This window comes from Ovis aries, chromosome 1, assembly GCF_016772045.2.
Source record: "Ovis aries strain OAR_USU_Benz2616 breed Rambouillet chromosome 1, ARS-UI_Ramb_v3.0, whole genome shotgun sequence".
Lineage (NCBI taxonomy): Eukaryota > Metazoa > Chordata > Mammalia > Artiodactyla > Bovidae > Ovis > Ovis aries.
Window position 1 is genome coordinate 197055933 of NC_056054.1, and position 10993 is coordinate 197066925.

Genomic DNA, 10993 nt, shown 5'->3' on the forward strand with positions numbered 1-10993 from the left:
TTCTGGAGAGAGTAGGTAGCTTTTTCAAAACTCAGGAAAATGAGGTCATGATTTTCTTTCCTAAATCAGGATGCACCTCTGTCACTGCTGCCTCTAAAATGAATTGTGTCAATTTAGCCACCCAGGCTAATTAAGAATAATAACCTGTGACAGAGTGAGAAGCTCATTCTGCCTAGGAAGGACAATCTAGGTCTTGGATATGCGGCTACATCATTATTCAGTTATTCAGCCAAATATATGCTGAAAAACTTCTATGTGCAAAGCACAGCTGGCCATGATGAATCACAGAGAGGGAATTAAAACATCTTCAGTACCTCTACTATCATCAAAAGTAAGATAGTAAGCTTCTGATAACAGTAAGGTACTGAACATGGTTTAATCTTCTCTCAGCTATTTGCAACAACATAGATAGACCTAGAGGATGTTATGCTTAATGAAGATAAATACTCTATGTTATCACTTAAACTTGGAATCTAAAAAATAAAACAAATGAATGTATATAACAAAAGAGAAACTGACTCACAGATATAGAGAACAAACTATGGTTACCAGTAGGGGGAAGGTAGGGGAGAGGGGAACAATAAGGGTATGGGACTGAGATACAAACTATTAATGTATAAAATAAATAAGCCACAAATACATATTGTATAGGGCTTCCCAGGTGGCGCTAGTGGCAAATAATTCACCTGCCACTGCAGGAGACATAAAAGACCTGGGTTTTATCCCTGGGTCGGGAAGATCCCTTGGAGGAGGGCATGGCAATTCACTCCAGTATTCTTGCCTGGAGAATTTCATGGACAGAAGAGCCTGCTGGGCTACAGTCCATGGGGTCACAAAGAGTTGGACATAACTGAAGTAGCTTAGCACACACTTGTATATATTGTACAGTACAGGGAAATATAAGAGGTTCTCTGGTGGTTCAGTTGGTAAAGAATCTGGCTGAAATGCAGGAGACCTGGGTTCAGAAAATCCCTGGGATGGGAAGATCCCTTGGATAAGGGAATGGAATGGCTACCAACTCCATTATCCTGGCCTGGAGAATTCCATGGACTGTATAGTTCATGGGGTCTCAAAAAGTCAGATATGACTGAGTGACTTTCACTTTCATTTTCACAGGGAAATAAAATCATTATTTTATTTTATTACTACATTATTTTAAATGGAGTATAAACTATGAAAATATTGAGTCCCTATATTGTATACTTAAAACTAATACAATATTGTAAATTAATTATACATCAATTGAAAAAATAGATACAAATATCAAGTATGACTTAAGTTCTAATATAAAAATGCTGTATTCTTTGAAGGATCAGTTTATAAGTTATTAGAAGTAAAGAACATATTCCATGGCTGGGGAGTGAGAATCAAAGCTTCATAGAGGAATGGTGACTGAGACTCAAAGAATTTTCCTTGGAAAGAGTGAAGATGGTGGCAAGTGGCCAAGAAAAGCTGGCAGCTGAAGGATGGAGCAGAACTGATTATATGATGAAAATACCAAACCTAGTTGAGAAGGAAATTTGATAAAAAGCCTAACCAAGAGAGCAAAAGGAAAGGAACTGGCTCACCAGAGCTACCACTAAGGAGATTCAGGACTGAAATAATGTCAGAATTAAAAAACTTTTTGGTCCAAACCATCTTTATTTGGGCATGACTGGCAGGCTTAATATTCTATTCTGGGTATTTGTGTTCAGAGTGAGGAGCCAGCATTCAAAATAGACAGGTCCCACTTGAGTTCTATTCTATCGAGATTTTTAAAAAGTGGTTTTCAGAGAATTTCATTGTAATATAATTCTGAGGAGTGAACTCTAGAGATGATAATAGTTCATTGTATGATTTTATCTATTCACATTAATCAGAGAATTTTTGAAAATGTATAGAAAATATACTTTAAAAAATAGTACTCACCTATAATTCAAAAAAAAAAAAAAAAGAAAAAGAAAAAGAAAAAAGACCCAAAAGTGACTTGCAAAAATTTTGGTTTCTTGTGTAAGTGTGGGTGTATATATATTCATAAAATCATCCCTTTAGAAGAAAGATTATATTGTTGTATGCCTTAGAAATGCAAGAAGATTAACTTCACTAGTAGTCAAAGAAATGATTTAAAATAATAAGAAAGCTACATTTCATTTAATAAATTTAAAATGGCTAACAATTAATGATGATATCCAGGCTTGGTAAAGGTTTAAGGATATGGGCAAATGCTCGTAGAAGTGTGCTCATGTTAACATCTTTTAGAACAATCAAAAGCTTTTCAGACAGTTTTACTATAAGTCAAGTCAAGTGAAGTGAAGTGAAGTCGCTCAGTCATGTCTGACTCTTTGCGACCCCATGGACTGTAGCCTACCAGGCTCCTCCCTTCATGGGATTCTCCAGGCAAGAGTACTGGAGTGGGTTGCCATTTCCTTCTCCAGGGGATCTTCCCAACCCAGGTATCGAACCTGGGTCTCCAGCATTCCAGGCAGATGCTTTAACCTCTGAGCCACCAGGGAAGCCCCTACTATAAGTCAGGAATGTATAAAAAGAAAGTGACATGAATATATACAAAACTTTATGAATACACAAATTCACTGAAGTAGTATTTCAAATGGCAAACTATTTTAAGCAACATGATTTTTAGTATTAATTAAGTAAATGATGATATGGCTGCATGGTATGATAAGGTACTGCTATGGACCATTGTGAAGTGGAGCATGATGTAATTAAGAAATAAAATGTTACTGAAATATGTTAAACTTTAAAGGTTCTAAAACTGATGTGTGAATGTGTGTGTGTATGTTACATCAAATTGTTTAGGACATACATAGGTATTATTTGGTTGTGAAGCAATTTTATTAAAATGATAAGAACTAAACTGGTATCTCAGAGATAAAGATAAAACTTTTAGTAATGTGGTTAAAAATACAGTTTGATGTGAAACTACTCTATAAGGATAAGAAGAGAAACCATGTGAACAATACTGTATCCTATATCTTTGTCTACTATTTCTTCATTGTGTGTGTTTATACCAGTTTCTATATTGGTGGATGAGATTTTTTGAGTTCTTTTATCTTGGTGGCAGAATCAAGGCTGAACCCAGCTCCCCTTTTGCCAACTACAAAGCGAATAGCAGATGGAAAGATTTTCTGTATGAGGTTTTTGTCTCTGTTCACATAAACTCCGTGTTCTATTGAAAAATAGGTTTTATTCTGCCAAACTTAGAAATCTGAGTTGGACTTGCCACTTGCATTGATTAATAGACTACAATGGAATTGACCCTTTGGGACTTCTAAACCCAGATCTTAAATGTAGTCGCTGAAACTTCTGCTTTTGCTCAGGAAGAACCCAGACACAGTATAAGATGTCCAGGTTGTATACGTGAATTGAGAGAAAGGCAACGCGAGGAAGCTCTGAGGGCTCAGACATGTGTGGAAGCCCTACTGACACCACAAGGAAAGAGAGGCCCAGTCCTCCCAACCGCCCTAGCTCAATGAGACGATTTGGAACATTCTAGCTGAGCTGATGTTCTCTGTGTGTGTGTTCAGTTGCTCAGTCATGTCCAGCTCTTTGTGACCCCGTGAACTGCAGTCCGTCAGACTTCTCTGTCCATGATATTTTTCAGACAAAAATATGGAGTGGGTTTGCCGTTTCCTTCTCCAAGGGATCTTCCCGACCCAAGGATCGAATCCTGTCTCCTACACTGACAGGCAGATTCTTTACCACTGAGCCACCAGGGTAGCCCATTTCTATATATGCTATTTCTTAAAATAGGATTTTGCCCATAAGCTAATGTCTTATATGCTATTTCTTATGACATTTTGCTTATAGGGTTTTGTCATGTTTATTAATAACATAATAAAGCATGTCTTATGGTTATGTTATATTCTCTGCATAGGATATAAGGTAAGTCATTTAATGAGCTAAGCTGACGTTTGGATCTAAGTGCAATTTATGGCAAGTTGGACATACAGTGTTCATGAGAAAAAGGTTTGGATTGGAGAAAGAATCCTGCTTCTCCCAGTGATTTGACGGTGTAAGCAAGTGCTTGGGGAAGCTACTTACTCTTCCCAGTGTCTGATTCCTCATCTCTAAACAAATTGGGAGAAACCTGTTGACATCTAAATTCCTGTCTAATCAAATACTAAGAGTCTGGACTTAGTTAAATAACTAAGGCTCACATTTTAGATTGAACATCTATTTAATTTCTTCTCTTAAACAAGTTTCATAATGTAATGAAGGATTACAAATATAATTTTTAAATTTCTGAAAGTTAGTTTGTGTGATTATATGGGATAACAATGGGGGAGAAAACAGTCATGACTGAGATTTTGTGATTAACATTAATTATTTTAATCTAGAAATTATTCTAGAAGCCAGAATTATATGTTGTTGTTTACTGGCTAAGTTGTGTCTGACTCTCTGTGACCCTATGGGACTGTAGCCTGCCAAACTTCTCTGTCTATGGAAATCTCCAGGCAAGAATACTGGAATGGATTGCCATGCCCTCCTCCAGGGGATAGTCCCAACCCAGAGACTGAACCCAAGTCTTTTATATCTCCTGCATTGGCAGGCGGGTTCTTTACCACTAGTGCCACCTGGGAAATTATTTCTAAAAGCCAGAATTATATGAGTAAACCTAATTCATAGAACACAAAGATTCTTCTTTATTTTGTAGGAGTATTTCAATGCAACCCAGAGAAAATATTTTTTTAATTACAGTAAGTACTATTAAAAGATGAAAATTAAGCTGGTCACATGCAGGAAAGAATGGTTAAGATGGTAAAGTACTTGAAACCATGTTAGGTGAAATAATTGGAGTTGGAATATTTAGTCTGGAATAGAGATTGGGGCAGGGTAGTTTATTCTTTGTGGCCCTTAGAGGAGAACAAGAATAAATGGGTAGAGAAAAGGAGACAAATTTGACTCTGTTATGTGGACGAACTCCTTAAGAATTCCCTCATAAAGAAGTTAATCAAGCAGAGATTATACAATCATTTGAAAGAAAGTCTTCCAAGTACATTTAAAAACTGATTTCTGCTTATTCTAAGACTCTAGGTGATAGTCTATATGCAAAAAGATACTTCTGATTTTAGAAAGGAGTTTGGGTAGAAATTTCTCCTCCTGGGCCTGGGAGAGTGAAAGGGCAAAGACTCAAGGTTGCACTGTGGGGATGGTTCATGTGGCTCATCTCTTCAGGGACAGAAGTATCTCCTAGGTGAATAGTTCCGTTACAGGTATGAAGCATTCACAAGGTTGGCCAACCTTCAAAGACAAACACATTTCTCTGAACTCTCTTGCACCAAAATTACATCAATGTGTTCTTTAGTTCTTGTATTTTAAAACCCATGATTTTCTTGTGGTGAGTGCCTCCATGCCATTGGAGACCTTAAGGATGAGGATTTGCCAAAGCCAATTGTGGCCCAAGCACATTTGCCAGCTGGATGGTCATGCTTAACTTTGGGTTTCTTATTTTCCTTCTTCTTGCAACTTTGAGTAAAGAACACTTTCTTGGTTTTCTTGGGTCACAAATACAGGACTCTGGACTGAAGTCATCTTTAGAACCAAGCTGTCATATGGTACCCCTGGGAGAAAGTAAAGTTTGTTTTTACTTTCTAAGGGATTTAGCCAAAGTTGTTTTCCATCTCAGAGCCTCTGTTAAGGAATTCAGAGCTCCTTTTCTGATCCTTCACAGTTCTAAAAAAAATAAAAGTTTTTCTTTGCATATTTCACAGTTTGAATATAAGTCCTTACTAAAGCTATGGGTGCTTGCTGTGTTCATGTACTTTTAGATTCCTGGATAAACCACTGATGCACTGAAACATAAGCTACAATTATACAAAATAAATGACCAGTATCAAAGTTTTACTAAAATTCTGGCTTTTCAGACTGGAATTTTAGTCCTTCTGATGTTCCTATAATCCTTCTTAAGTTTGAGAAGACAATGGTAAAGACAAGGGCTGAAGAATTTAGCTTTGTAAAAATTTCCCTATTTGATCCACAATCACAGAACCTAAGGTAAAGAGGAGAAAACTTTAAAATCATACATTACAAATCCTCCAATTAAAAAATGAGAAAATATTTGCCTTGAGGCATTGAATAGTTGAGCATAGAAGACAGAGATCTTTAGTGCTTGCCCAGGGCTCTTCCAACCACACCCTACTTATTCATAAGACATGTTCTCAGCCTCTGGAAAACTAAACTGTGATTAAGTACTTGGCTACTATACTAAGAAAATCTCTTACAACAGAAAGAGCTCCAAAATCAGACTTACTGCTTGAACTAGATAACAAATAAAGTGTTATATGTAAAATATCTAAATTTAAGCTTCTTTCATTTCCAAAATTCAAAATGGGCAAAATATTAAAAAACAAATTAGGTATATCCATAGCATGTATGATAGGAAAATTGTTGCTTATAACACTTTTAAATAAAGGAAAAAATACAATAAATCTTATTATATATATATAATTAGTAAGGGTAGCATGTTGTTGTTGTTCAGTCATTCAATCATGTTCAACACTTTGTGACCCTGTGGACTACAGCAGGCCAGACTTCCCTGTCCTTCACCATCTCCCAGAGCTTGCTTAAACTCATGTCCAACGAGTTGGTGCCATCCAACCATTTCATTCTCTGTTGCCCCCTTCTCTTCCTGTCTTCAATCTTTCCCAGCATCAGGATCTTTTCTAATGAGTCACCTCTTTGCATCAGGTGGCCAAAGTATCGGGGCTTCAGTTTCAGCATCATCCTTCCAATGAATATTCAGGACTGATTTCCTTTAGGATGGGCTAGTTTGATCTTTCAGTCCAAGAGACTCTCAAGAGTTTTCTCCAACACCACAGTCCAACAGCATCAATTCTTCAATGCTCAGTCTTCTTTATGATCCAACTCTCACATCCGACTACTGGAAAGCCCATAGCTTTGACTATACAGACCTTTGTTGGCAAAGGAATGTCTCTGCTTTTTAATATGCTGTCTAGGTTTGTTATAGCTTTTGTACCAAGGAGCAAAGGTCTTTTAATTTCATGGCTCTAGTAACCACCTGCAGTGATTTTGGAGCCCAAGAAAAGAAAGTGTCATTGTTTCCATTGTTTCCCCATCTATTTGTCATGAAGTGATGGGATCAGATGCCATGATCTTATTTTTTTGAATGTTAAGTTTTAAGCCAACTGTTTCACTCTTCTCTTTCACCTTCATCAAGAGCCTCTTTAGTTCCTCTTTTCTTTCTGCCATAAAGGTGGTGTCATCTGGAGAAATAATTGATATTTCTCCTGGCAATCTTGATTCCAGCTTGTGCTTCATCCAGCCTGGATTTTCACGTGATGTACTCTGCATATAAGCTAAATAAGAAGGGTGACAATATACAGCCTTGACATACTCCTTTCCTAATTTTGAACCAGTGCATTGTTCCATGTCCAGTTCTAACTGTTGCTTCTTCATCTGCATACAGGTTTCTCAGGAGGGAGGTAAGGTGGTTTCATATTTCCATCTCTTGAAGAATTTTCCACAGTTTATTGTGATCCACAGTGTTGAAGGCTTTAGTGTAGTCAATGAAGCAGATGTTTTTCTGGAATTCTCTTGCTTTTTCAATGATCCAGTGGATGTTGGCAGTTGGATCTCTGGTTCCTCTGCCTTTTCTAAATCCAGCGTGAATTTCTAGAAGTTCTTGGTTCACATACTGTTGAAATCTACACAAGCCTCTTATCCTCAACTATCAGAAAGCAGACAGAATAAAAACCAGAACCACTTTTTAAAAGACTAAGAAAACTGATCACATGAATCACAGCTTTGTCTAACTCAATGAAACTATGAGCCATGCCATTTAGGGCCACCCAAGACAGATGGGTCATGGTGGAGAGTTCTGACAAAACGTGGTCCACTGGAAGAAGGGAATGGAAAACCACTTCAGTATTCTTGCCTTGAGAGCCCAATAAATACTATGAAAAGGGTATCATGCCAACTGTGAATATAAGAAGTATTGTTCATTTCTGTGTGAAGACTTAAAAAATCAATTTTGATATTAAATATAATTACTAGTTTCATTTTTCTGAATATGCTACAAAAGTTACTTTATAGTATTCAAATCTTTATTTAATATTATTTTTGTAATTTTCTTTCTACTGAATGAGATACAGATAATTGTTTTGATCCACTTTTATGGCATAAGTTGAAACACTGATGGGGAATCTCAGTTGCTTACATTAAGACATCAATATGTACATTTAAAGAGATAGGTACTTCTTCTCTTTGGAGGACCAATTCAATTCACCACACCATGATTTATTGCCACTTTAAAATGTGTTATCTAATCAAAGAGGACACTAATAGATGGAGAAATATACCATGTTCATGGATCAGAAGAATCAATATAGTGAAAATGAGTATACTACCAAAGCAATCTACAGATTAAACACAATCCCTATCAAGCTACCAGTGGTATTTTTCACAGAGCTAGAACAAATAATTTCACAATTTGTGTGGAAATACAAAAAACCTCGAATAGCCAAAAGCAATCTTGAGAAAGAAGAATGGAACTGGAGGAATCAACCTGCCTGACTTCAGGCTCTACTACAAAGCCGCAGTCATCAAGACAGTATGGTACTGGCACAAACACAGAAATCTATATCAGTGGAACAAAATAGAAAGCCCAGAGATAAATCCAGACACCTATGGACACCTCATCTTCAACAAAGGAGGCAAGAATATACAATGGATTAAAGACAATCTCTTTAACAAGTGGTGCTGGGAAAACTGGTCAACCACTTGAAAAAAAATGAAACTAGAACACTTTCTAACACCATACACAAAAATAAACTCAAAATGGATTGAAGATCTAAATGTAAGACCAGAAACTATAAAACTCCTAGAGGAGAACATAGGCAAAACACTCTCCGACATAAATCACAGCAGAATCCCCTATAACCCACCTCCCGGAATACTGGAAATAAAAGCAAAATTAAACAAATGGGATCTAATTAAAATTAAAAGCTTCTAAAAAAATAAAAAAAATAAAAGCTTCTGCACAACAAAGAAAACTATAAGCAAGGTGAAAAGACAGCCTTCTGAATGGGAGAAAATAATAACAAATGAAGCAACTGACAAACAACTAATCTCAAAAATATACAAGCAACTCCTGTAGCTCAATTCCAGAAAAATAAATGACCCAATCAAAAAATGGGCCAAAGAACTAAATAGACATTTCTCCAAAGAAGACATACAAATGGCTAACAATCACATGAAAAGATGCTCAACAGCACTCATTATCAGAGAAATGCAAATCAAAACCACAGTGAGGTACCATTTCATGCCAGTCAGAATGGCTGTGATCCAAAAGTCTACAAGCAATAAATGCTGAAGAAGGTGTGGAAAAAAGGGAACCCTCTTACACTGTTGGTGGGAATGCAAACTAGTACAGCCACTATGGAGAACAGTGTGGAGATTCCTTTAAAAACTGGAAATAGAACTGCCTTATGACCCAGCAATCCCACTGCTGGGCATACACACCAAGGAAACCAGAATTGAAAGAGACACGTGTACCCCAATGTTCATCATAGCACTGTTTATAATAGCCAGGGCATGGAAGCAACCTAGATGTCCATCAGCAGATGAATGGATAAGAAAGCTGTGGTACATATACATGATGGAGTATTACTCAGCCATTAAAAAGAATTCATTTGAATCAGTTCTAATAAGGTGGATGAAACTGGAGCCGATTATACAGAGTGAAGTAAGCCAGAAAGAAAAACACCAATACAGTATACTAACACATATATATGGAATTTAGAAAGATGGTAACAATAACCCTGTATGTGAGACAGCAAAAGAGACACAAATGTATAGAACAGACTTTTGAACCCTGTGGGAGAGGGAGAGGGTGGGATGATTTGTGAGAATGGCATTGAAGCACGTATAATATCATGTAAGAAATGAATCGCCAGTCTACATTCGATGCAGGATACAGGATGCTTGGGGCTGGTGCACTGGGATGACCCAGAGAGATGGTATGGGGAGAGAGGTGGGAGGGGGGTTCAAGTTTAGGAACTCATGTACACCCGTGGTGAATTCATTTTGATATATGACAAAACCAATACAGTATTGTAAAATAAAGTAAAATTAAAAAAAGAAAAAGAAAAAGAAATGTGTTATCTATGTTTAGGGGCTTAGAGTTTTATAATTAAGATTATGAAAATAAAAAGGAGCAGCATGTTATCTACAGGACAATGTAATCATGTACACAGACTGAAAATTGCAGGAAATGTCAAGGATTTATGAGTGCTGTATTGTGCTGAAAGTCTACAGAGTGTTAGTGTGAGGTCTTATGGTGATGAAAAATCTAGAGAAGTGAGTGGAGAGCTTGGATTTTTATCCTTCCCTAGGAAGCCTACTGCACATCTTCCATAATTTTTTAAAATGAGATTGTAATATTAGGAAAGACTTTTAGGAAAGGTAAGACTATTAGGAAAAATAAGCTCTGGAGGTAGATATTGGTTATTTTGTTGTTGTTTGGTTGCTCAGTTGTGTCAGAATCTTTTGCCACCCCATGGACAGTAGTCCACCAGGCTCCTCTGTCCATGGGATTTCCTGTCAAGAATATTGGAGTGGGTTGCCATTTCCTCCTCCAGGGGATCATCCTGATCCAGGGATTGAATCTGCATCTCCTGTGTCTCCTACATTGCAGACAGATTCTTTAACTTATGTCCAAACCTCGGCTCCTATATTTTGTATGTAATTCTGGACCAATTTTATCTTTCTATGTCTCAGGTTAGATATTTGTCAAATGGGGCTCATAATTTTATGGCCTTCTTGAAGTTCTTATGGGGCATAAATGAATAGATGAGTATAAACTAGTCATATTGAGTAAGTGCTCAATACATCCTGGCTATTATTAATATTGTATCTACTAGTATTTGGTAAAACAAAAAATCCATAATTTATGTTTTATTTCAGTCAATCTTTGTCTTATACCAGACACATATTCCTTAATGTGAAGTATTTGCTCAGTTTCAACATGATCCTC

At 36.9% G+C, this 10993-nt stretch overlaps 1 non-coding gene across 1 annotated transcript; it reads right to left on the reverse strand.

The window, feature by feature from the left end:
• Window positions 1–2420: 2420 nt before the first annotated feature.
• TRNAS-GGA (transfer RNA serine (anticodon GGA)) lies at window positions 2421–2492 on the reverse strand. Its single transcript has one exon. It is a non-coding gene; the product is annotated as a tRNA-Ser (tRNA).
• Between the last annotated feature and the right edge of the window lie 8501 nt (window positions 2493–10993).